The sequence below is a fragment of the Anolis carolinensis genome, chromosome 1, assembly GCF_035594765.1.
Source record: "Anolis carolinensis isolate JA03-04 chromosome 1, rAnoCar3.1.pri, whole genome shotgun sequence".
In the NCBI taxonomy this organism is placed as follows: Eukaryota; Metazoa; Chordata; class Lepidosauria; order Squamata; family Dactyloidae; genus Anolis; species Anolis carolinensis.
The window spans coordinates 227,420,546-227,443,854 of NC_085841.1; positions in this window are offsets into that span (position 1 = coordinate 227,420,546).

The following is a 23,309-nucleotide window of genomic DNA, read 5'->3' on the forward strand; positions in this document are numbered from 1 at the left end:
AAGGTGATTCCTATCATTGTGTCTTGGTCCAGTAAACATATCCTACCAATGGGACACATGGTAATATGGGAAACAAGTTGCAGTGTTTATTATTTAGCACATTGATTGATCAGGGGAATCAAGTAAAATTGGAATTAGTTCAGGCCACATGCCTATTCCTCAGTGAATAGGTAGGAGTGAAAAGTGTCTCCTTTTATGCTTCTTTTATAGGTTTCCATCAAGGGCTCATATTTTTCACAGGAGTAACTCTATTGCCAAACCAACCCCTACCTTTTAAGCTCACAACACCTCCTTATGACTAGTTGAAAAAGAACATCACAGATAGAACTGTCTGTAATGTCACACCATTTGAAAAAGACAAACTAAAAGCACAAACTAACGAAAAAACATAATGAAGTGGGAGATGGGTGAAAAAGCATGAGCTTCGTTTCAGTCGCAGGAATTTGGCAACAGGAGGAATGTAGACATACAAAATTAATCTCACAGAGTGTTCATTTTGGACAGTAAATATGTGCAAAGGTCTCAAACAGTAAAAAGCATACTGTGAAGATACAATCTGAAAAGTTTTTTTGAAATAGTAAACTGACTGAAGGCATGTGAAAATATTTCTGGATTTTGTAATCAAGTGCTTAGAATCAAGCTATGTGAAAAGTCCACAAGAGAAGTAGTGCTTTCTAAATGAAGCATATGTTTTTGATCTGTTCTAAGCCTGATGAGTCCAGTCAGGATATAATTGCACTCAGAACTGTAATATTGAATGAATTATATACTATAAGATAATGTATGGATAGCCATCATCAATGGTTCTACTTTCATATAAAATATCATGACTATTTCCTTTTATTGTGATCATATCCATGGTTAATGTGTTGTCGAAGGCTTTCATGGCCGAGATCACAGGGTTGTGGTATGTTTTCCGGGCTGTATGTCCATGTTCTAGAAATATCCTCTCCTGACGTTTCGCCCACATCTATGACAGGCATCCTCAGAGGTTGTGAGGTATGGAGAAACTAAGCAAGTAAGGTGCGAAACCATGAAAATGAACAAAATCTGGCTACCAGTATTAAAAAACTCAAAAATCAGAACAGTAAATAAGAAGCAACACTCTGCAAACAGAGGAGTTCCAGACATGGGAACCAAAGGCAGCTAACGACTCTGAACAAAGGATGCCCCCAGGCAGGAAGCCAGGAGATGAAGTCATTCAATGCTAATTGAGGTGATTAACTACAACATTCACACTGGCCTCCAACTGACAAAGAGTTCTTCTCTCACCCTGGACTTTCCACAGATATATTTAAACCTTCCTTGCCTAGTTTCCAACAGACCTCACAACCTCTGAGGATGCTTGCCATAGATGTGGGCGAAACGTCAGGAGAGAATACTTCTAGAACATGGCCATACAGCCCGGAAAACATACCACAACCCTATATCCGTGGTTATCATTTTATGACCTGCTAATACTTGCAATTGTAATCTCTCTCTCACACACACACACTTTGACTCAACACTTAAACAATTCTTCCTCCCTTTCTCTTGCCCACTATTTCATCATTAATATACACTTCATCCTCACAACAAAGTTTGGAATCACTGCATAATTCATGTATATAGAAATTCATTTATATAAGAATACATTGTACTAAGTTCCATTTATTGCCATGTAACAAATAGATTATGGTTTTGAATTCTAGTTTTACTTAGCAGTTGCCTTCATTTCCTTTATTCGTTGCTTGTCCAAGATAATACTTATATCAAGAATTTTCTCCAGGCAGCATACAGAACAAATATAAGTAATGCTTATTCTGCTCATTAAAATTGCTTTTATCATTTGCTGACACCAGACACAGAGACCAACTGTGTTGAATATGGCCCATATTACTGGTGGTGCAGTGGGTTAAACCGCTGACCTGCTGAACTTGCTGACCAAAAGGTTGGCGGTTAAAATCCAGAAAGCAGACAAAGCTCCCTCTATTAGCACCAGCTTCTGTCAACCTAGCTGTTCTGTCACTTGCTGGGCCTGTGACTGACTGTCTGTTATATAGGACATACGCTTTACGCCCAGCGGGAAGCCAGGGGCCTAAAGAAGGGTCGTTGAGGAATTTTCCTGAAAAGATGGCCTTGAAGTCTTTAAAGAAATAACAAAGTCTTTATTGACGAACAAATAATAAATCTTCAAGGAGTCTTGTCCCACAGGACAGGCGATAGGCTTTGAATAACTGTGAAAACCCTCTTATAACCCCTCCCAGGCTATCTGTTATCTGGGCCTAGCTAGTCTGGGACCCACTGCCAACTCCAAGTGCATCTGGTTGTTGAGTGGACCTACCAGCTGAGGCTTTCAGATGTTTCTGTGCTGTTGTTCTGTATCCTGGGACGGTCAATATCCCTGGTATACTTTAACCTTGGTGCTCTTTATCCCTGGTGGTCTTTATCCCCGGTGGTCTTGAAATAGGAAGCCTTTTACGGGATGAGCTGGTCTATGTCCTACAGCTGAACTTCCCAAGAGAGACTAACTTAAAAATGGCTCCTTCCCTCCCAGAGCCCTGAACAGGGGGCGGAACCAAACTTAATGGTGATTGACAGGTGGCTTGTCCTATGGCTGCCAACATTTGCAGCAAGAAAGTAAAATAGAAGGTTCTGGTACAGCTGTACCAGCACACTAGCAGTTCGAAAGCATGTGAATGTGAGTAGATCAATAGGTACTGCTTCTGAAGGAAGGTAACAGCACTCCATGCAGTCATGCCAGCCACATGATCTAGGAGGTTCTACAGACAGTGCCTAAGCATCTTCGGCTTAGAAATAGAGATGAGTACCAACCCCCAGGGTCAGACACAACTGGACTTAATGTCAGGGAAAACCTTTACCTTTACCCTATTTAATGTAGAACCTATTAAAACCTTGTTGAATTTGGAAAGGAACAAGAGGAACAATTTCCTTTGTCTCACACCTTCTGCCCCACCCTTAGCCAGGAGAGTTCTGTTGGCAAATTTCTGATAGCAGCAGGATTTCTCACAAGAAAAAGGAATTTCAGCTGGCAAAAAGTTTTTAACTAATTTTAACAACTTGCACATCTTCTGTACAGAAGTAAATTTTCTTTAAAAAGCTCACTATGGAACATGCCCACTGTGTAAAGGGAATAAATATGCTGAGTGAGTGTGCCTTTTATTTTGGAATCAGAAATGTAGTTGTGTGCTTTTTTTGTACACAATTCATGCATTCAACTTTTATCACTGAAACTTAAAGGTAGATTCATATCAATACAATGTAAAAAACAATACAAGCTTGAACGTATAAATATTATATATTGAAAATATTTAAGTTATCAAAATCCAGTTAGTTTCTTAAAACTTTTTTGTGGTGTTTTGTCTTACAGTGCATAAATAAAACAGATGCTTAAGGTCATGCTTAAAGTACAATTCTAAGCATATCTGCTTGGAAATAAGTACTACTGAGTGGCAGAAAATCTTCTGCCCTAGAAAAGGAAGAAGATTCACTGAGTTGAAGAGGATTTTCCATGTCTAGTTTCATGAAAATATCATCTTCGTTGATTTGAAGTCTTTGTATCAAATACATATGATAAAAAAAAAACAAACCATGGAGTGGGATCTTGTTGTGTAGTCCTCCCTAAAGTAGACCCATTGAATCGATTCCTCAGTTATCTAAGTCAGCATTTAGATAATTTCCATTCATGAAATAGTTGCTCTAATCAGAACTAATAACAGGATTCAGGGCACTATTTATTAGTACTAGAAGAATGATTAATATTGATACAGTTCCAGCATTTCTTACTATTAGATTCCATAGTAGCCTGATCCTTATATTGCTATTTTTTTCAGAAATAGTTCTTAAGGCAGATGGATTGATTATTATCTATGGACAAATTGTCTCCTCATCAAATGTTTGGCATGTGACAGACTATACTTCAACTATACAGACAAACCAGGCATTAATGGGGTAATGAAATTAATTTTGGCCATGTGTCAGAGAATATTGTGCATTTTCGAATGCAGATACCTACAGCAACAAGAACGAAATATATTTGAATACATAAAACAGGTGACAACATTTTTGAATCCGGTGTAACATAATGAGCTGCACTTTCATTTAAAATGTGTCAAAACAAAATGCCACAGGGAGATTGGATGTCTTATTGAATCCCTCAATTTAGGCAACATAGCCAAAATGTGTGAAATCAAATGAAGGTTTTTTAAAAAAATGAAATATATAAGTAAAATGTAGTATCACTTTTCAAGAGTAACAATTGAAGTTTTGCTATTATAAAAAACCTAGGACCACAGAGTGCCTGCTTTCACTAAAATGTGTTTACTCATCACCATTTAACCCTTTGATGTCTCTTCGAAATATCTTCTAATAAACTAACATGAACTATTCAGACTTCTGCTACTCTAGACAGATCACCTCAATTTTTTATGTTGGTAATAGGCAAAATATATCACCAGGAGACAAATTTGTATTGCTTCACCTCATGTTGAAAACAGCCCTCAGAAAATAAGGTGCCAGTCGATCTGCCTCTTCTAGGTTAGAATGTCCCATTTAAATGGTTACATTTCATCTTCAAAATAAGGTAAAATCGGAGTCTTTTTAAAAATGGGGTAGACTTGTCAACTGTAAAGCAGAATCTGAAATGCACTTTGTGGTGATATTTTTATTAGGCCATGCAAAAGACACAATGACCTAATTAAACTATCAGTACAATGTGTGTCTTAGGTTTTGTTTTATCATCAGCTTAGGTATCCATGCATCATATCATTACTATTGTCATTATCTGTGAGTTGATGAAAAACCTATTTAGGAATTATGATAAAGTATCACAACAATGTGATTTTGAATTCTGTTTTATGTCTTCATTTTTTTCACTGCATGTTTCATTGTTTTCCTTTTACTTTTATTTCTTTGCACCTTGGTGGATGGCCTACAGTGAGAGAGGGACAGTTGGAGTGCATCTTTATTGGTCCCCGTAGATCTTTCAGCAGCATTTGATACCCTGTTTTCCATACATTTTTTTTTCCGTGTCAGGAGCAACCTGAGTTGCTTCTGGTGTGAGAGAAATGGCCGTCTGCAAGGACGTTGCCCAGGGGACGCCTGGATGTTTTGATGTTTTTACCATCCTTATGGGAGGCTTCTCTCATGTCCCCGCATGGAGCTGGAGCTGATAGAGGGAGCTCATCTGCAATCTCCCTGGGTGGGATTCGAACCTGGCAACCTTCAGGTCAGCAGCCCAACCTTCAAGTCACAAGGCTTTAACCCACTAGGCCATGGGGGCTCCTTTTCCATAAATAAGACCTACCCTTAAAAAAAACCTATCACGATTTTTCAGCATTTCTGAGGATGCTTGAAATATAAGCCCTATTTAAAAAATAAGCCCTAAATATAGTTCATTTTAAAAGTCAATTTGGAAAAATAAGACTTCCATTGAAAACAAACCCTAACACATCTTTTGGAGCAAAAATTAATATAAGACCCTGTCTTATTGTGGTGGAAAATAGGAGACTATCTACCATGGTATTCTGGGTCACCTGGCTAATATGGGAATTAGGGTCGTGCTGAGGAACTTTTATTCAGCCTTTGGGCCATTAGCATGAGAAGTTTCATGAGAAATATTGATGTCTACATTTACCTGAAGTCACTTGGGAAGATCATCCAGAACTTTGATGTTGGGTGTCACTATGATGCTAATGAAACCCCACCACCAAAGACCAGAACCACTGCATGGAAATGTCCCTAATTCCCATATTAGCCAGGTGACCCAGAATACCATGTTCGTAGTAGCAAACAATGATTCAGTATTACTATAGCCTCCTTAACATTAAAGAAAAGATAGAGTGGGGTGCTGAGGAACTTTTATTCAACCTTTGGGCCATTAGCATGAGAAGTTTCATGAGAAATAATGATGTCTACATCTACTTGAAGTCACTTGGGAAGATCATCCAGAACTTTGATGTTGGGTGTCACTACGATGCTAATGAAACCCCAGTCTATCTTTTCTTTAATGTTAAGGAGGCTATAGTAATACTGAATCATTATTTGATTGCAGTAAATGACCAAAATGAGACTTAATCCAGATAAGACTGAAGTGCTGCTGTCACTAAGAAAACCAATCGAGATCACAGCTTATTCTGAGACATCAGGTTTGTAACTTGGGGTGTTATTGGACCCCAAAGCTGCTTCTGGAAAGGATGTGATTCATTCAATTTGCCCTTAACATTGGTCCACATCTGGATCCTATTAGTGTATGCATATGCTAGAAGAACGCTAGTTTGCGGCAAATACATTACCACCCGGAATAACTGTGTTTGCAAAATGATAGTTAAGGAAGATTATTTTTCTAGCATTCCTGCCATTGAGGAAACCTTAAATGTAAGATGATTCATTGAGAGTTTCAACTTATGCTTTATCCATTGTCACACAGTTCATGAGTAAAAAAGGAAGATGTTTGAGATCTGAACATACTGTACACTAAAATGTGTGTTTAACTGTGAATTAACTGAAGTTAATTCATCCTCACACACAGAAGCTTTTCCTTGCATGGAGGGAAGGACAAGGAAAAACTCAACCTGCTTAATATCTTTATGGCAAACCTGCTTCCAAAAGCAGAATGAAAAGACTTGTAAAAATTTAGTCATTCTGCTTCGGAACTGCAACTACTTCATATATACAGAAAACCTGTTAACATGTGTGCAGCACGTAATGTTTTAGAGTGATATTCTATTGATGGACAATGCCTGTAGAATAGTGAATCTGACCAGGTTTTAGTCCACATGCTAAAGGAGCTAGCTAAAGCGCTGAGTTCTATCCCAAACTAGATTCAGTACCCTAGATAGCTCATTTAAAGTTTGAACTAAACCCCGGAGTGGATTTGTCATTCTTGAAATGAAAGCACTACTACTTGTGGAAAATCTCCCAATGGACTATCAAGACTTATCATGCTTTTCAGTGTCACTGACAACAGAGGATTATCCTCCTCAGTACCAGTGTGATACACACAAGCAGGATCCTGATTATAGACATATCTCAACTTTTCTGATGTTTAGCACATATTTATTGGTTTGATTAAGAGAGGGAATTGGCATAGGGGAAATCCCTAAGCAGCAGGCAAAGCTAGAACAGCAATGTTTCTGTAAGTTTCATTTTTGGAGTACAACTCCCAGAATCCCCCTGTCCACATGGACAGTGGTTATGTTGACTAGGAATTCTGGGAGTAGGGATGTAAATCTTGACTATTTTATCCCTGTATATTGGGATGAAAAATTAAAGTAGTTTTCTCCCCACTGCAGGAAAACATAAATATTCCTTCATAGTATTCTCCTATTGAAATGTTGCAGGGTATTCCTGTTTGCAGAAAACCATGCAGGCTTTCATCCCGCAAAAACTGTTTTCTACTCAGGAGAGAATGGTGTTGTTTATATATAAACAGGTTTTATATGGAAAAAGAGAATTTTGTGTAAAGTCCCAATATTTTTCTATGCAGAATAATTCTCTCCAACATTTTGCGATGTACAAGCCCAGTAAGGAAAACCTGCAAAATTCATGCTGGTTTATTATTCTTCCTGACGGTTTTATAATAATGTTTCTTTTTTTTTAACAAAAAAATCTCTAATTGGAAATTGTGAACTAATATAATAGCCATTATACTGGCTAGGAGATTCTGGGAATTTTAGTTCCAACAGGTTACAGTTTCAAACTCTGTTACATAATTTTTTAACTTTCATCATGTTCCTCTCCAAAAGTCAAAAGTCTGCCCAGTAATATTATAGATAACTTTCAATATTTCACAAGTGTTCCCATCAGTAAAGAATATCTGTCTCCAGAATAAAATAAAAAAGACAAGCATTTGAGGCCGATATCAAAATCTGTGATTCAAATGGCATACAGATACCTGTATCTAATTCTTGAAGGCTAAATCGTCACCATATGTGGCCATGCAATAAATATTTGTGTGTGTGTGCGGTGGGGGGGGGGGGGAGGTAGGGGGGTTATTATAGTTTGTTTGTTTTTTTAAAAAAATAGAAGTTAATCCTGCTTTGAGCTAGATTAATTCCCAGTGTATCTCGGGGACAGACAGCTGTTTCTCTTCTGACTGCATGCCTCTCCCTTCAGTAGATGGGCACATATACATATTTGTGTCAGTTATCCTCACTGTACCCTTGTTGTGGCCCTGGGTTTCTTTCCTTCCCCTGTGTGTTGGATGGAAGCGTGCTCCGAGTTGCTTGAAGAGCATGTTTATGACAGTTGGACACCTTTCTCATTTGGACTCCGATTGAGGCAGGGTTTTGAAGCTCCTTGGCTCATCTGGAGACAGGAGGGGGAGGGATGAGTGTTTGCAAAAGAGATAGTTGACAGGAAAATCAGTATTACCCTCCAGGGCAGCACAAACGGATAAATCCTATCTTGGCTCTTATGACTGAAATACTAAAAAAAGAAAAGAAAAGGAACAAGGGACAAGGTCCTGGTGTGATGTGTTATGATCCTGAGGCTCCAAGAAAGCAAGATTGAAACATGTGATAGTGGTAAAAGGTCATGTATGTAGCCTACTCACCGGATGAAAACACAATTCTTTATCATTCTACATGCCGATAAAACTCATTTATTAAGGTATGCCTGAATAACCCAAGAAGCCAGTATGCAGTCATGCGAAATTCATGGCAGCAATAGTTTGGACTGCAAATATGATGACATACATAAAGATGCATTCTGAAATAGTCATATCATAATTGATGGGGAAACTGATTTGTTTTTAAAAACATAACCGGAAGGGAAATCAGCACATAAAGGAATGTACAGTAGAGTCTCACTTATCCAACACTCGCTTATCCAATGTTCTGGATTATCCAACGCATTTTTGTAGTCAATGTTTTCAATATATCGTGATATTTTGGTGCTAAATTCATAAATACAGTAATTACTACACAGCATTACTGCGTATTGAACTACTTTTTCTGCCAAATTTGTTGTCTAACATGATGTTTTGGTGCTTCATTTGTAAAATCATAACCTAATTTGATGTTTAATAGGCTTTTCCTTAATGCCTCCTTATTATCCAACATATTCGCTTATCCAACATTCTGCCGGCCCATTTATGTTGGATAAGTGAGACTCTACTGTATATTGTGAGTTGGGAAGAAGTTTCACCTTTCCTCAGCCTTTCCCTGTTTTGTTTTGGGTTTTTAGGTTATGTAAATATAATTTTCATAAAGCAGGACCTTCACAAAAGTGGTCCTAGGTTTATGTTTATTCTTGTTTTTTATAAGCCCATCTGGAAAATTAATAATTCAATATTCTAATATTAGCAGTCATCTAAGTTATGATAAAATCAGTAACACTGGCCAACACACATTTTGGTGTTTCAACTATTAGCCCTGTTTCTGGGCATATTTGATCTGCTGATTTCAGAACAGTCATCATCTGCTTGCCCATAGAAAATAATGATAACCATATCTAAGAAACTAAAGCTGATGTGATGTATTCAATGTAATTTTCTGAATCGGTGCCCAAAATAACCACAGGAACAGGCCTAAAAACCAAGATACCAAGAAATATATTTTTTTTTGGTTGGTGTGTGTAGTTAATTTAATGATATGCAATGAATGGCACCCTTTTGTGCAGGAAAGAGACACTTTGCCACATGAGGATCTGGAATTACAGCCTAGCTGAATTTCTCTTCTTTCTTTCTGCACCTTTTGGGATATTTTTATTGTTCCCTTAAAAAAATTTCAATATATATTGCTGAAATTGCCCAGAATTGGACGCAGTATTCCAGGTGTGGTCTGACCAAGGCAGAATAGAGGGGGAGCATGACTTCCCTGGATCTAGACGCTATACCCCTATTGATGCAGGCCAGAATCCCGTTGGCTTTTTTAGCTGCTGCATCACATTGTTGGCTCATGTTTAACTTGTTGTCCACGAGGACTCCAAGGTCTTTTTCGCACACACTGCTGTCAAGCCAGGCGTCCCCCATTCTGTATCTTTGATTTCCATTTTTTCTGCCGAAATGAAGTATCTTGCATTTGTCCTTGTTGAACTTCATTTTGTTAGTTTCGGCCCATCTCTCTAGTCTGTCAAGATCGTTTTGAATTCTCCTCCTTTCTTCTGGAGTGTTAGCTATCCCTCCCAGTTTGGTGTCGTCTGCAAACTTGATGATCGTGCCTTCTAACCCTTCGTGTAAGTCGTTAATAAAGATGTTGAACAGAACCGGGCCCAGGACGGAGCCCTGCGGCACTCCACTTGTCACTTCTTTCCATGATGAAGATGACGCATTGGTGAGCACCCTTTGGGTTCGTTCGCTTAGCCAATTACAGATCCACCTAACCGTAGTTTTGTCTAGCCCACATTTTACTAGTTTGTTTGCCAGAAGGTCGTGGGGGACTTTGTCGAAGGCCTTACTGAAATCCAGGTAGGCTACATCCACAGCATTCCCTGTATCGACCCAACTCGTAACTCTATCGAAAAAAGAGATCAGATTAGTCTGGCATGACTTGTTTTTGGTAAATCCGTGTTGACTATTAGCAATGACTGCATTTGTTTCTAAGTGTTCGCAGACCACTTCCTTGATGATCTTTTCCAGAATCTTGCCTGGTATCGATGTGAGGCTGACCTGACAGTAATTGTTTGGGTCGTTCTTTTTTCCCTTCTTGAAGATACGGACCACATTCGCCCTCCTCGCCCTAATAATAATAATAATAATAATAGTAATAATAATAATAATAATAATAATAATAATAATAATTTATTTATACCCCGCCACCATCTCCCCGTGGGGACTCGGGGCAGCTCAGAATGTTACGAAAGTAACAGTGCAAATACATTAACAATATACACAGCTTAAAACACAAGGAGATGATAAAACAGAAGTTAAAACAAATGTTTATACAACAGTAATAATATCAAACAACCACCAATGCAATTTAGTCAACTTCAAAGGTGGGGGGGGGGGGGCTTGCGAACCACTGATTTAGAATGAGTATACGGGGAAATATATCTTCACTGCCAAGGCAAGCATTCTGTTTTCCCCTGTCTTGCTATGTTGTGTGGGTGTTTCATTGCCAGCACTGCACAAAAATGTGGATGTTAGTGAAATAATGCAGTAAAATGTATTGTATAATGGAAAACAAATTGCAGAAATGATTGTAGTGGGCAGCATTCCACAGAGGGTCTATGTGAATGTGTGTGTGCACACATGTGTGTGCATGCACTACTATTGTTGGGGAACAGGGAGTTTTATTCTTTTACCAAAATGTCCATCATTTCAATAAAGATGTGCTAAATCTGGGTAGGTAGTAGGAATAATGTCCAATCATGTCTATATTCTCAGCAGATTAAATATTCTGCACTGTAGCACAAGCCTAAAGTCCTTTGTCCTGACTTTGGACTACAAGCTTGGCAGAAGAAGTCGATCCAAGGCTTCAGTATGCATCTCTATGATATACCACTATTCTCTCCTTCCTAGTAGGCTAACCTAGCAAATTGTCTAGAGAGTGCCATGCCTGGATAATACAAGTTTTGCTACAGCACATAATTTTCTCCTCAGCTGTGCCTCAAATTTCACTACTGAACCTTAAGTTATCAACAATCTCATAGCTGCCAAAGAAATGGGCAGGACAGATAAATGGGGACAGGCTGTGTTGATCCAACACGTTATGTATGACTGGCTTTTATCTTTTGAGTGGGAAAACCCAATCCAGACAAAATAAGTGTTGATTCCATTTTGGCTATTTTGGAGGCAGCCATTCTCATAGTTTATTCATTTATGACATTTCTATATCACCCAAGAGCCTGCTCACACAGAATTAAACCCATAAAACACAAAAACAACAAAACAGCTACAAAATAAAACCAAACTAAAATAGAGCAACTCCAAGATTTAAAAGCACAAGCACAACGTTTTTTAAAACTAAAGGACTGAAAAACTAAGAAGAAAGGTGTTCATCCAACATTGAAAACATTACAATGCAAGTGCCAAGCACAGCCTGGGGATCACTACTGAAAAGGCCAACTCCTTAGTAACTACTGCCTCACCTCATTTGGAGAGGGAAATAAACTGGGGCAAAGTCCTGCTATACGAAAACTGGAGCAAAGGCTCAGATACTACCCTGCAGATACAAGCTGTTTTGCTTCATTAATGTGCACCTTCTACACCACGTTTTAGGGCTGGGTAGATAGGGCCTCAGTGTTGTCACAGCATTTGTTTGTACAATATGATATTAGTAGTGTGAATTTTGATTCCTTTTCTAATTGTGCCCATCATGAATATTGTTTTTGTAAAGCAGCTACATGCTGGATTCACATTAGCATTGGGTCATATACCAGAACTGCAAGTCTTTGGCTGCTGATATGCCTTCAATGTTGATTGAGATTATTGTCATAATTGGTCCTGAAAAGGTCAATTGGTTTGTTTGTTTGGTTGCATGTTGCAAATTGCTTCTGGTGTGAGAAAATCAGTAATCTACAAAGACATTGCCCAGGGGATGCCAGGATGTGTTACTATCCTGCAGGAAGGCTTCTCTCATGTCCCCTGGGCACACAGACGACTGGGCAACTTGGAAGGCACTAAACACAGACTGCACTCTGGTACCACAAGATGCAGAGCCAATCTTAAGAAATGGGACTACAAAGTGGAGTCCACGACATGCGAGTGTGGAGAAGAGCAAAACCACAGACCACTTACTGCAACGCAGCTTGAGCCCTGCCACATGCACAATGGAGGACCTTCTTACAGCGACACCAGAGGCACTTGAAGTAGCCAGCTTTTGGTCAAAGGAATTTTAGAATAAAGCCAAGTTTTTAACTTTGTGGTTTTTTTATACATTATATTTGTATTCTCAATTTGCTTCTGACACGATAAATAAATAAATGCCAGAACTCCAAAAACTCTTCCTTGCTCTGTCACCATCATTTAAGGTCAGATCCAACCAATATAATGTGAAAGGTATGCCCCAGCATAAATCATTTGTCCTATGACCTTGTTGTCTTTGTCTTTGAAGAAATATGAATCTCACTAGTAGGATGAAGTTACTATAAAGATCATCTCTTCCCCCCCCCTCCCTCCCATTCGTTTTCTGTAAGGAAAGTCATATTTTAAAATAAAGCCTGTGTATGCTTTGAAAGTGTTAGTTTCTATCGTGTTTCTCCACATGGTATTTGCATTCTCTATTTCATGAGCAAATATTGGCTGTGCTTCTGCCCTTAAGTTCACAGAGACTTCACACTTATTTATCTTTTCATTGACCTTACAACCACAGCAAATGCCTTCATGCTCTTTTAATAACATCTTCCAGCTGTGAGTCTCCTCCCTTTCCTCCAACTTGTTTAGAATGAAGAATAGGTTTGCCTTCATGGCATGTATCACAAATTTGATCTATTGGTCACTGTAAGCTGTGATCCCAGAAGATGCCATGAGGTAATCCTATCAACATTTAAGTTCCATTCATTGCATCTCTGATTATTTGAATGCTTTTGATGCTCCTCCCCTGGTTATCAAAGTAGATGTGCTTTACACTGGATATATTTGCATGAAACGGTAGCAGTAGTCATCCAGATTTATATGTTTATCACCTAATTGGCTTTGATATTTAAGCTATCTGTTTCCCTTAAAAAGGTGCTTGTCTGCCTTCCTAGAATGATGTATATAAATGGTTTAATGGTGTATTTTTATGGAAGGCTAGCCAGAGCCTTAGTAAGGTCCTCAGATCCACCTGCAATGAAAGAGTGACCTTATCCATCTATATGGCTGCTTCTCAACAGAGTTTGGGAACTTGTTGTTTATTCATTCAGTCACTTCTGACTCTTCGTAACTATGACTCCTATAATCCTCCATACAGCATGGATACACTTTATCTAGTCAGTGTACATGCTGGTTTAGGTTCTGACATTGGTTGAGGTGCCCATGCGACTATGAAGAAAATAGAGAGATCATCCACCTCCATCTCTGTGGACATGTTGGTGATGTCAGCAGAGGCATCTGCAACAGCCAAAACTTCAGATAAAGTTCTGTGGATGGCTAGGAGTAGTGGCAGCAAAAAGGAGGTGAGATGCAAGCCATCTCAATGAAGGGGATGTTCTCGCTGGCCATCTAAACAACTGTCCCAGATCTGGGGAAGCTCCAGGACATATTTACACTGATGGTATAGATAAGCAATGGCAAAATAATCCTACCTATGCAGCCCTGTTACTTTACCTGCTGAGCTGACCTCTCCCATGTACATGGATTCCCACTTGATTCTTCTTGGCCATTTCCAACTCAAATCAAATCTCACCTTTTGAACTGGGAAAGGAGTTGGAGCATCCTTGCAAAGCCCAAAAGTATAGATAACATGATCTCTGAACTTCTAAAAACATTGAATCAGGAAGGGGATGACTCAATTTGAACAAGAGCTCAAAAGCTTATCTGACAATCAATGGGACTGAAAATACCATTTCACAGAAAATAGTGTAAATAGTCATTTGAGGATGATCATGTTGCATTTAACCAAGCTAAAGAGGTTTTATTTATAGAAATATGTGAAAATGTTCAAAGATGAATACCTGGCTTTCATCCCAATGCTTGAAAATAACGTATGGTTGCAGAAGCCCACTGAATTGTATTCCTGGAATATTCAGTGCTAGTAGAAGAAATATGTTCAGATAACATACACACAAATATTGTTTCTCATTTTTATAAACAGAACCTCCCTCCTTTGTGTTAACAAACAGTAACTATGTATTTATAATTGTTTTAAGTTTTTTTTTAAAAAAAATAAAAATCACAAAAAGAGACAATATGCTAAAAATATGCAGTGAACAAATATCATCTGTACAGACTGGAAGAGAACCTTCATAAATTAACCTTATTAGTGCATTACTGTAAGTGAATGCCAAAAAAGCTCCTAATTTGCATTAAGATAGATTTTTCAGGTTGGCTGCATGATTTAATTAAAGAAAAGATTAAGAATCATTAAACAAGCTGCTCTACCTTGCAATAACAGAATTCATATCTGATTCAGGTTAACGAAAACACAGATGGTGATTCTGTAACTGTTGAGTTGCTGTAACAGAATGAAAATGATCCCATTAGTTCTCTGGAAATGTGAGGGAATTTGAAAATTAGTATGCAGATACATTGTATGGTGCTAGACAGCTTGGTCTGCTTGGATCATCACTGATTACTCTTTGTTTGGGTTGGCAACACTGAACTTAATAAATGAAAAAATGTTCCAGTATACCACAGTTGGAAACTGTTCAAGGTTGAAATAGGTGTGCAGACTTACAAGAAGAGGGAGTTAAGTAAACAAATGTCAATCATTTCAGGGCTGGCAAACATTTTCCCTCCTCTGAGAATGTCTGTTCTTGAGAAGCAAAGTGTCATCACATTAAAACAACAACAACCACACACGCACATGCACATTCATCTCTATATTTACATTCATACAGCATTTATTAACGCAAAGATATTTCAAATGCATAATGTCCACTTGTCAAGAATGTTCTTTGTTCAAAGAGGGGGAAATGGTCTTTTGGTATATTTTTTAAAAGGACAATGTATTTACAAAGCTGACTAATGTAATTAACTCAGTCTTGGATATTAATGATTATAATTTCCCTCTCTTCTAAATATTAGACATGCTGACAAAAATTATGGAAGTTGTGGTCCAACAATTATTGATACTGGATGAAAGGAGGTCTATCAATATGATTGGACTTTAAAAAAGATCTCTCACATTTATGGAAAAGAGTAAATATTGTGAGTATTGGAAGTACAATAGTGTACATAGTGAACATAGTGAGCATGTTAGTGAGCATTAGCCCTGAAATGAAGCTTGCTAACTCCAGTGTCTGCAGATGGGTAAAGGTAAAAGTTTTCTCCTAACATTAAGTCTAGTCATGTCAGACTTTGGGGGTTGGTGGTCATCTCAATTTCTCAGCCAAAGAGCCAGTGTTGTCCATGCTGTTACCCTCCTGCTGTAGCGGTACCTATTAATCTACTTACATTTGCGTGTTTTCAAACTGCTAGGTTGGCAGAAGCTGGGGCTAACAACAGGAGTTCACCCCACTCCCCGGATTTGAACCACCAACCTTTCAGTCAACAAGTTCAGCAGCACAGCGGCTTAACCCGCTGTGCCAGCGGTGACTCATCTACCGATAAAAGGTATTGATTGTGAATATGTTCTTCTGTACAAAATATCAGACACACTGTATCATTTTGATTCGTGGAAACCATGGTAGGTGTTGCAGAGAATATAGCCATTCCCACTTGAGGTGTATTTTTAGCAGTGCTGAAACATATTGCCCACAATTTTGTAATAAGGGTGGAAGTGGCTAAGATTTGCTTCTTCTTCTTCCTCTGCACTTCATCTGGTTTGGAATTTGTCTGTTCCAGTGCTTCCTAGGGATGTGTGACCGAATTCTAGTACAATTCTAGCATTTTTTCCCAAGTTATAAATCTAACACTTTGAATGGAGAGGGAAGTTCTCTGTTAATACAGAATTTTGAAATAATTAATTCGATTCTTTTATTTATTTATTTATTTGCCATATTTATATCCTGCCTTTCTCAACCCCTGGGATGGGACTCAAGGTGGCTTACAAACGGCACTACATAGTGCCTACAACATAAAACATGAAAAAGTCACATTAACCAGCCGGTCACCCCTTCCCGCAGCTGCGATCCAGGACGAGCGTGGGGGAAAGTTGAGCGCAGGGAATTTGCTGTTTCATGGAGACGCCCGGCCCCACACAGCGAGTTGCACATGTGAAGTTCTGGAGTCTTCTGGGTGGGAATTGTTTCCTCATCCACCGTGCAAAATCCCCACGCTCAACTTTCTCCCATGCTCATCCTGGATCGCAGCTGCAGGAAGGGTGACCAGCTGGTTGAGGACACAAGTGGCATAGTTTTGTGGGGAATGAGTTGCCAAGCTCATTCATCGCTATGATAAGTGCCTAGATTTGAATGGCGACTATGTTGAGAAGTGGTATTTGGCTGTGGCTTTCAACTGCATATGGTAAATGTTTTCTCCTATACTTTGTTCATTTTTAATTCCAAAACTTAATCTACTTTCTGGATAACCCTCGTAACTTTGGCATTTTGAACCATTTTCTTGTTAATATCTTGAAAGATAATAAGAGTCTTTGAGAGGCAAGGATGATCATGTGCACCCTTTCAAAATGGAGCCTCACTAAACTTTATCTTCCATGGCAGATATTTGGCAGACAGCACGGCAAATAATTCAACCTACATTAATTCTAGTGTAGATGACACCCTGGGACTTCCTTTTTTAGAACTCATTCTTCCAGGTGGGCCTGGTAAATGGGCAACTATTTTTGATCACATGATGCAGTAAATATCTTTGTTTTGTCAAATATGCAACCTCTTAGTTTCTAGTTTGTTTTATTGATTTGGTCACTCCATAGTGATATTTTATTTATGGCTATAAATGCTTATTTGATACTTTCATCGTTAGTTAAATGTTTAGTGTTGATGCTGTATTTCTTTACTATTTTAGAAAAATTGAAAGCACCTTGATAATTTTTATTAAAGGTAATGGAGAAACTTTAAAATAAAATAAAATAAAATAACTAGACAGCAGACTTGGGCTATCTGAAGTGGCAATCCATATTTATTTCACTGCATGCTCACTGGGAAAAAATACACTCATAAAGGGCCACTTACAGATGTCATCTTTCTATCTGGATATACTGAGTTGCAGCAGGAGAAAGCATATATCTCCCTTTTTAAAAAGGAAGGCACATCTATTTTGCTGTGTTCTGCAGCATATAGGAAGAATGAAAGCAATGCAAAGATATTTTTGGAATCCTGCTGTTGGTTTACAGTGTATGAACATTATTTAAACATGCCAAGCATAAATACTACAGTATACAAATATGACATATTGTGCTACTTAGTATATTGACATAACAGAAAGTTTAACTATATTAAAATGCAAAATGCTTTAACGTGCAAACCTTAAGAATATGAATTGTCTAAACTGCCAGCATTGGGATTTTTGTTGCAACAGTTAATTAGAGCAATGGTCAATTGGGCCAAAATTAAATAGTTACTTACCTTTGAAAATTATTTCTCCTCCACCTTTTCCTCCTCCACTGCTACCAGGTTTATGTTTCAACTTCTCTTGTTATATCTAGGTAATGATTCTCAGCCAAATAATAATTTAAATAATATTCGGTTAATACCAGTTTTGTCACCATCTGGGATACCTTGGGGAGTTTAAGGCAGTAATAGAATCCAGTAGCCATCAGAAGAACATCAGAAGATACTGTAACCCGAACCAGTATGAAGCCTGTATGATAAAACTGAAGAGATGAAAATTATTTTTTTTTGAGAAAGAGGAGCATTCTTTACAGACGTAGTTGGAAAAAAATCAACGTGGGTTCTTTTATGAACATGTGTTATTTTTTACAGATATCTATGCAGACATAAGACCAACTATGAGGTGTTGAATGGTTTCTGGGCTGTATAGCCATGTTCTAGCAGAATTTTCTTCTGAAGTTCTGCTTATACCTGATCTTCTGAAGATGCCAGGCATAGATGCAGGTGAAACATCAGGAGAAAACACTGCTAGAACATGGCCATACAGCCTGGAAACAACACAACACCTCAATGATTCTGATCATGAAAGCCTTTGACAATAAGACTATGTGAAATTGGACTTGCTCCTGGATAAGCATAAGCATGCAACATTGCAGTGAGTTATGTTGGATTATGGTTGTATGTGTATGAAATGTAAATCAAGTGTTTCTGCTGTTTTGCAAGAGTGTGTGTTTCAGCAATGAAACAGTTAACACCAGGCTGGTTTGACAGCCTGTTGTGACTGCTATGACCTATCAGGCATGATTTCCGGCTTTGGAGTTTGAACTTCCTGCAGACTGAGGAATGTGCTTTCTTATTTCTGTGTGTGTTGAGCCGGTGCTTGCTGAGGCGAGAGGCAAAAGAGAATGTCAGCTCAGAGCGATGGCTTTTGCCATGCTTTGTAAATATGTTTGTAGATATTGAAATAAATGTTTGGACTTCAGACTATACATGTCTTTGAGTCTGACATTGAATAGAGGAATTGGTGTGGCAGATGATTGCAACCAATTCATCAGGGTGCTGGAGCAGATGATTGATGGAGTTTGAAGAAACTCACCCAGCATGCACTGCTGAGCTCCTGAATTTGCTGACCAAAAGGTCATCAGTTTGAATCTAGGGAGTGGGAGTGGGATGAGCTCCTACTGTTAGCCCCAGCTTCTGCCAACCTAGCAGTTCAAAAACATGCAAATGTGAGTAGATGAATAGGAACCGCTCTGGTGGGAAGGTAACAATGCTCCATGCAGTCATGCCAGCCACATGACCTTGGAGGTGTCTACAGACAACGCCAGCTCTTCAGTTTAGAAATGGAGATGAGCACTAACCTCCAGAATCAGACACAACTAGACTTAATGTCAGAGGAAGACCTTTACATTTACCTTAGCATCACATTGGGGCAGGATTCAAATTACTGCTCACCCATGAAAACCCACCGGTTGAACTTGTGCAAGTCATATACTCTTGGTCTCAGAGGAAGGCAATAGCAAATCTCCTCTGAATAAATGTTGCCAGGAAAACCCTGTGTGATAAGTTTGCCATAAATCGGACTTGGGACCCTTCTATACAAACCAATAGTGTGGGCCTGATTTGGCATTCCAAATGCCGAATCAGACCCACATGGGGGCCCAAAAGTGACTCCCTAATCTGCCTTCTGCCTGGAGGAACAAAGTTCCCACTTTCTTCCACATGCTAATTCAATTTATAAACTCAAATGATTTCCACTGTGTTATATATATATATATATATATATATATATATATATATATATATATATATATGTTATATATATGTGTATAAAGGAGTTTGCACATTTTAAATGTTCTTTTTTAAAAAGTGAAAGCAAAAACCAGGTTGAAATATTCATCCATTCCCAGCACAAATGTAGTTCCTAGCAAATAAGGCCTGTCAAAAGAAGTGAGCAAACATGCATCGTTGTGGCACTACAAGCCTTACTTCAGTAACAACATTGAAGACACTTCAGGTTGTCCATTTTAGCAATGTAAACATTACCAGGGACAGCCAATGCAAAAGCCCTTCAATTAAAGCTTTTCTCCTGCTTGCTCTTTCTGAGATGCAGCTTTTGCCTTCCCCTCTCTCTTTAATTACTCCATCCATCCTGTCATACTATAGTTTATTTTATTTAAATTTTCAGGATGTACAAAGCATTTGGGAAGGCCAGTACAAAAGTCAGGCTGTCAAGAGATGCAGCATGTCATCATCACATGGCTCGTGGCTAGGAGCCAGGTCTGTCAACACTTTGGCTTTGTACTATCCGGGAGAGAGAATTTGATTCTTCAGCAGTGTCTAATCAGTTTAAAACAAATCTGGAAGATGTTACTAAAAGACTAGATGAGTTCCAGGCCACAGCAACCTCAGCATACAAAGGAGTGAGGGATTTAGTTTGAGAAGTAAATTGAAGATGTGGAGACAACACTTGACAGCTTCAACATGATTACAGCTGTGAATAACAAGGAGTGCACTACTGTTCTAGAAAATTGGATTACAGGTACCTGGCAGAAGATGCTCACTGATACCTTGGCTATATGAGAGGCAGACTTTACCATCTCAACTCAGGATGTTTTGCTCTTCAATGTTCTTCTGATGTTTTTAGACAACAATTTTTCAAAGCAAACACTAGCCAAGAAAACAATAGTGTAATAAACTTCAAAGGGAATGCTGAAGGATGATGCACTGGGGTACAAACAAGTTCCAGTCCTACTCTCCACTTTGTCATAATCTCAAATTCCCCAGTCTTCTTTTGTAATGGTTTAATACACAGGAATTCTAGTGCATGAGAGATTCCTAAAGGAATCCACACTGATTATATTTTAAGGGAAACATATGGAGTGTCTTACTTCTGAATCCACACGGATAAGTGCAGACCGTGTGCAAAACTGAGTTTGCCTAGCAGTCCTAAGACGGTTATTTTACCACTGTGTGTGTGTGTGTGTGTGTATGTGTGTGTGTAGGAACTAGAAGAGTAATAGTATACCCACTCCCCTCCTACCCCCACCCATGTACATATTTAGCATACATGCATACAAGAGAGGAGAAAAGAGATTGTGTATGTAAACATTCAATATAGCCATTGTAGTCAACTTACAGGAACCATAAGATGTACAATTCCTCGAGAATGAAATCCCAATCTATATACATAAAAGAGTGATGGAATCCTGGCACCGAGCAAAACAACCAAACTAAACACCACCCAACCTTGAAATTTCACAACACAATCCATCATCCACACCTCAAGGTTGAAACCACAAAATATCACGTCAAGAACCTCCACAGGGCCTAAAAACCCCCCAAAACCAGAATATACCATGTGCGCCTGCGCCAAAATGGGCCCTGCGTGAGGACAGAGCAACCCCCAACCCCCCCTCAACCAGCAACCCTCAACGACAGGGTTTCAACCCTCCCAGGCACCTCTCCTGCCTCTCCTCCTCTTCTCTCCTTGCCGCTTTTTGGCTCCACACCTTTCCCCCCCCCTCCCAGCCGCTGAATACGGAACAACAGGGAAACCGCCGGACCCGAAGAGAGAACCTCACACTTCAGGAGCAAGGGCTGTGGGAAATGGTGGCCCTCACGGTCCTCACCAGGGGAAATGGGCCACAAACTGCGTACCACAAAAAACTTCGAGGGAGGGAAGGGAACTTTTGAGGACCACACCTTTTCCTCCCTCTTCCTCCACAGCCCCTCACCTTGCCTTCGCCGCTTTGGGGGATCACAACTTTCCTCCGTCCCCCCACCAGCCCTCACCTTGCCTTTGCCACTTTTGCAGGCTGCGACTTTCCTCCCCCCCCCCCACCGCCCCTCGCCTTCCCTTCTCCACTTTGGGTGGCACAGCTTTCTTCCTCCCCCCCCTACTGACCGAACCTTGCCTTCCCCACTTTTGGGGACCGTGGCTTTCCTCCCCCCCCCACCGCCCCTCCCCTTAGCTGCTTTTGGGGCCCCCAGCATTCCTACCTCTGGTTCTAAACAGATAATATAACAATAATATAAGAATATACATATAATATGTAGTAATATAATCTCTAAAATCGGGACACTAAATAACACTCAGAAGACAAGGGAATTCCAGACAGGAAAACATCAAGCCCACCTGACACCTCCCAACAAAAGGATTCCCTCAGCCAGGAAGCAGCCAGGCTTGGCAGCGGCAAGCCCATTCAATACTAATCAAGTTAACTCATACCAACATTCATACCTCCTCCACTGAGACTATTCACTACTCTTCAACCTGCCCAACCAAGATTTCCCCTACATGGAACACCCTCAGGTACAATATCATCTCTACAATAACACTCAGAAGACAAGGGAATTCCAGACAGGAAAACATCAAGCCCGCCTGACACCTCCCAACAAAGGATTCCCTCAACCAGGAAGCAGCCAGGCTTGGGAGCAGCAAGCCCATTCAATACTAATCAAGTTAATTAATACCAACATTCATACCTGCTGCACTGAGACTATTCACTGCTCTTCAACCTGCCCAACCAAGATTTCCCCTACATGGAACACCCTCAGGTTTGGAAACCATCAGGCCACTCCGTCCCATTCAATCAGTCCAACGAAGGAGGTCCCTATAAAGAAAGCGGCCAGACTTTGAAACAGCGAAGCTATTCAGTGCAATTCCAATGGGCCACAGCAACGCGTGGCAGGGCACAGCTAGTGATCATACAAAAGGGTTGTGTTTATGACTGCGTGCGCCACAAGCTATGAGTCAGTTCCTTTAGAACTCCCCCCAGCAAAAATGAAGAGCCCTCTGCTGGATTATTCACAGACTGGTTCAGATTCAACAGAGTTCATTCTCACTTCAAAACCTGGAACCATGCTCTAAACCAATCCAAGCCAAATCCAACTATATAGTTACATCACTTGAAGATACATCAGACTTCTGTTTCCTTCCAAACCCTGATGAGCATCCCAAATACTGCCAATGTATCTTTTGGTTAATCTTGTACCTTTACTTTTGAGTGAAAGGAAGTATGGTCAGGACAGGTCTTTGGACCTCTTCACATGGTCACACAGGGCAAAAATGCCCCATTTTGTCACTACATTTTCAGCTTATACAGGGCTTGCACCATCACACGATGCATGGCAGACATCGCCCACTTTCCTCCCAAAGTGAAGGCAAAGGGCCAAAAAGCACTTCATCCTCCACCATGGAGATGAAAGTGTTGTTCAGGTAGCTCCAATGGAGCTACCCACACTTTCCTCCCCAAATCCTCATTTGTTGGCAG